Below are 5,511 nucleotides of genomic sequence, written 5' to 3' on the forward strand. Positions count from 1 at the left end.
ACAAAGGCACGAAGGATTTTAACAAATAATATACATACAGTAGAAAAGTACATACCTTTGGCAATCTTCAACATAATTTGGCTTTCTAATAAAATGTATAAGCATTTGTAAATATTTTGTTTTCGTATGATCTCTGCCTTGCTGAGCAGAAAACGACCAAATTTGGTTGATAAAAATGTATCGAAATACAAAGAATATTCATGCATTTTTTATCAATTGGAATGTCTACTATTTATTCTTATCAGTACACATTTTTTGGCTTATTTCTAACCAAACGCTTTTGTCCCGCTAAATTTATCTTCCAACGCACTGTGCGCTCGTCCGTCAAATGCAAAAATAACTGTCACTGTCTAAAATCTTTAGCGCCAACTTCAACTCGGTCAGTAGATGACGTAAAAAAACTGACAGTGCAGGAAGATAGGAATCGAACTATCCTTATCTCTATAGTATCCTTGATACTACATATACTAAAATAAATCTTCTTTTAATTGAAAATATGAAAACGTCATTTTAACGCCTAGGCATAAAAGTGAAACACTTTTACGCTTAAGCACAAAAGTACGAAAATGTATTATTAAACTGACATAAAATTTCAAATTCAACTAGCGTGTCTATAGTTTCTCGATATATAATTACATACACGGTTTGACTTTTAAATATTTTTATATAATTAGGAACGTTTGAAATTGTTTAAAAAATTATTTATGGCGTTTGAAAAAAATAGCATGTTCTATATTCGGAGTATAAATTACCTTTTGTGGCCCGCCTGTAATGTCGCCTTTTCAAACGCACAACGTACAGCCTCCTCACAAAAAGTGTCATTTTTACTCCTAATAAAACAATATACTATTTTGTATTTGGACTTAAACTCCTTTACTTTTATGCCTAGGCGTTGAAATGACTTTTTTATATTGTCAATTGCGTCGCAAAATATAATATTTTTGTAACGTTTATTTTTTTAATATCCAAGTGTTTTACAAAAAGTTTCAACCAAAATATGATTAAGTTCGTATATTTTTTTATGTAAACATAATGTCCATTGTTACTTAAAATTAACTATAATAAAGTTATTTTTAAAAATAAAGTATGTTTAACGAAAATATACATAATAGTGAGAGTTGACGTCTTCTGTCGAAAGCTTCTCTGGCTCCTTTGGTAGAATTTATTTAGAAAACTAAAAGTTTTCCTCGGATTTTTATAATACAAAGTATCCCATCTTATTGTCAGTAAAAAAGTTTGAATTTTACATGCCCTATAAATCCTGTAGACGAAATTAAATTTAACTGATTAGGTCCACAAAAAAAGAATACAGATATATTTAATAGTGACTGACACATCTATTTAAAAGTTTTCCAAAACAAAACTTTCATTTTATATTCGTAGTGTTTTAAAAGAGCAGGATATAACTCAAGATTTGTCACTTTCCAAAGAAAAGAACTGTTTCAGCGTGAAAACTGAAAGCAGTGAAAAAATATCTCTCCTAGTCATTGATTATTAATATTCCGTGCCGAGTTGCAAAAGTTTCTTTTATGAAGAGGATAACGCCAGTTTTTCTTTCTTTTTATTCTGCCGTTTCTGAAATATAATTTTTGAAGTATGAAAGGGATATTTTAAAGTCAGTGAAAGTTTTCGTAGTGGTGGGTGTGGATTTGTAAAAATACTACTAATGCGTTGGTGCTAAATTTTCGTGGCATGAATGAAAATAACGTGGTTTGAAAATGTTTTCTGGATGCGACCAGCGAATGCTTTTAAAAAATAAATAAAAGTATTTTAGATGCATATTAATATAATGTTTGATTCCTATTGTTGTTTTTGATAGAGTATAGTTATATATTATTACAGAGGTTATTTACTGTTTTACAAAACTAGTTAATAGTACATAATTCGGTTGGTGCTGATATACCTTTCTTAGTTTTCTTAAATTAACATATATTTTTGAGAATGGCGGCAAGAGCAACATTCCACGTTGATCAGCTTTATATTTTTAAAAAAATAATATACAGGGTGGCTCACCTCATTTGCCTCGGCTGATTATACGAAAACGGAAATACGTAGAAACAATTTTTTTATGGGAATATGTGGGAAGGCAATGTGCACAATTTAAAATTATTTTGAAATATACAGTTTATTTCGGAACTAAAATCCATACCAAAGTCATATTTTTTCTTATGGAACACCCGGTTCACCGGAACACCCGGAATCTTGGGTTTTTGAGATATTTAATAGTGTACCGAAAAAAAAGTACACAACTATGGTAATGAAAAGGTACCCGTAACATATTTTTCCAATTTATTCGACTTATAAACCTTCGTCTCTAAGGGCTTTATATTCAATGATACGTACGTATGATATCTATTAAAATTAATATATATGCTTCATCAGGCATTTACTTGAAAGATTGTTCAAACTGTATCACTAACATTTATAACAAATAAGTTTTCATGTTTTTATAATTATTATCAATAGAATAGTTTATTTGTATTTAGTAGGTATTTAGTGCAAATTAAATGTTTTACAAAATATTTTTTTCTCTTTGGTAGTCATCTAAACAAGGAGTGCGGTAAAGAAAATGCGTGAGTTAAGAAGCTCTTAACTCACTCAAAATGCGTGAGTTAAGAGCTTGCAAACTCACTGACGTAGATAAACACATTTAATGAATTTTTTTTCCTACATATTTAACTTATCGCCTAATTTTTAGTGCCAAAAGCACACTCAGTGCTTTTTAATAAACCACGATTAATTATAAATAAAATTGATGATAAAATGTTCTAAAGCTAGTTAATGGTAATTATGATGTCGTGTTAGATTCGGCCTCGTCAAAGATCTAAACGAGAAAAGTTAATTTTAATCGTTATAGTCGTATCGCTGGCACTAAAATTCTGTATGAAAAATGGCCTCCAAAGCAGACGAACAGGTTTTCTCCATTAATTGTGCTTGTACCTTACCTATAAATATTTTAATAGTCCAAAGTGACTTGAATTATTGAACTGAATTGAATGAAAACAGTTTGGTTTGATCTAAATAGAATTTTACATAATGCCGGTAGAAACTCTAGCGCTGGATCTTGGAAACTAGAAAAGGTTCGAGGTTAGTTAAATAGAGCCAAAGTTGCGCAATTTGATGCTAATAAAAATACCATCTTCAAATTTGGAAAGTTCAAAATACTAATAATGATTTTAAATAAAATAAATAATAAAATATAAATAATGATTTTTGAAAAAATAAACGAATATTGTGATGAGGTATTGAGATAACAAAATAAATTTCACATTCTTTTTGATTACAGTTAAGGGTTGGAACCTTTGGTGTTACACAGCAAAATAAAAATACTAAATCACCACAATACACCAAAACACTTTTACTTTTACACTGGACGCGCGTTTCGCTAACCATGTTAGCATCATCAGCAGATACTCGCTCAGTGGGCACCGAGTGGGCGTGGCAAAATCTAGCCAACTGAGTCAGAGCCCACTGAACGTAACAGTTAGATTTCCGCCACTAGAGTAGTAGGAACAAAGAACTTCAAGGAATTGGGCCGTTGTCTCTGTTCATACTATCTTTACATTTATTAATTCTGATGCTTTCATATGCATCTAATTGCCTGTAATTTGAGACTTGTTTAATTAATTTTAAATTATTAAGATCTATACAATGTTCATTATCAACAATATGTTCGGCAACGCAAGATTTATCCGGTCTACCATATCTTATCTGAGCTAAATGTTCTTTAAATCTAGTTAATATTGATCTTCTAGTTTGCCCAACATATTTCTGATTACAATCTTTACAAGAAATTTCATAAATACCCGACCTTTCCAGTGGAGGTGTTTTATCCTTTGGATTACCTAATAATTGTTGTAATTTATTATTAGCACTATACACAAGTTTATAATTGACATTCTTAAAAATTCCTTTTAGACCACGGATAACCAACTTAAGCTAAAATCTTTTCTATTTTTTTATATTATCTGGATAAAATTCTTAACAGTTTTGAGTAATAAAAAAGTATTAGAGAATCGTTACGTATAAATTCAGAGCCATAATATATTAATACTCGTAACTGACAGCCATTTAGAAGGGCTTAATTTTAAAAAAATGGGAAGATATTAGAAACGTTTGCTCGAAAAAAGAAATATTAAATACGGATACCGGGGATTAAAACTTTTTGCCTTTCCCTTTTTTTACTAAACTTCGTACTGTAACACATCTGACTAATACAATTTATGAAAGGTATTAATAACTTTTTAGACAAAACCCTAATAAAGCCGTATTAGCAATGCAAATTTCGATCGAAGCTATTATACCGTTATTTCCTTTTGTGTCACATATATGGATCTGGATCATAACACGATGTGCTGGCTTGCTATATTTTCCACTAGGATTACCGAGAAAAAAGTAATCAAAGTTGGAGGGTCTGGATGAGAGATAGAGTGGTGACAAAGGTTTTTTACAAATAAAAAAAAATAAACGTTATAATATATATTATAATGAATTATATTATACTATACCTAATAATTATATAATACTATACCTAATATTAACCATTTTTGAGAAAAAAAAAAAAAAATTTTTGGTAGAAAAAATTGCCTGTAAATAAATTGTATAACCTAACGTCAAATTTTGTGATTACCACAGCCACTGTGACATAAACAGAAAACAGATGAATATAGTTCGAAAATTAAATTGTTTGGATGTCATATAATATTGGTCGTAGCTGTCATGGAATTGAAAAATTATCATAAATCATTTTTGTATTTTGTAAACTGCTCTCTTTTGAAGTTTGAAAATACGATCAAATTTTGTCGCGCAGCAAGTACCCCAGAATGGAAGGACATAACGAAGATGCGACTCAAAAAGGACATAATAGAATATTTTAGTTCTTTAAAAACTGATCTTAGCGCAAAATACACAGCGCTTAGTTTCTTTGATAAAGCTTCGATGTACAAGTCGTCCATTTCAACGAGTTGTCTACAACAAGACCTAAAAATTTCAGAGCCCACGACGTCAATAGTGGTGGTATTAAGTACAAAAGGTTTTATAGTAGTTTTATATGACAAAACTTTATTTTTTGATAGGTTGAGGCATAGGAGATTAGAATCGCACCAAGATTTAGTGGTGCGTAAGTCACGGGATATAGTATCATGTAGTGCCGTAATATCTGGGACGCTCCAAGTGAAACTAGTATCGTCCGCAAAGAGGCAGATTTTACCGCTAATGTCTAGATTTGCAATGTCGTTGATACACCAGAAACAAAATAGGGCCTAGTACTGAACCCTGAGGGACACCACATTATATAGGCTTGCAAGAAGACATAGACGTATCAGTCCTCACAAGCTGCCTTCTGTTGCCAAGATATGACTTAAGCCATTCGAACGGCACTTCCCTGAATCCATAGTATTGCAATTTGTTAATTAAGATTATTATAAATATCGACCCAAATTTTTAAATGCCAAGTATTGATTTTATTTACAAAAAAAAATGTTCAACGTCCTCTACTATATCACTTCCGGT

Source organism: Sitophilus oryzae, unplaced genomic scaffold (genome assembly GCF_002938485.1).
Source record: "Sitophilus oryzae breed Bouriz unplaced genomic scaffold, Soryzae_2.0 scaffold_402_pilon_pilon, whole genome shotgun sequence".
NCBI classification, from domain to species: Eukaryota; Metazoa; Arthropoda; class Insecta; order Coleoptera; family Curculionidae; genus Sitophilus; species Sitophilus oryzae.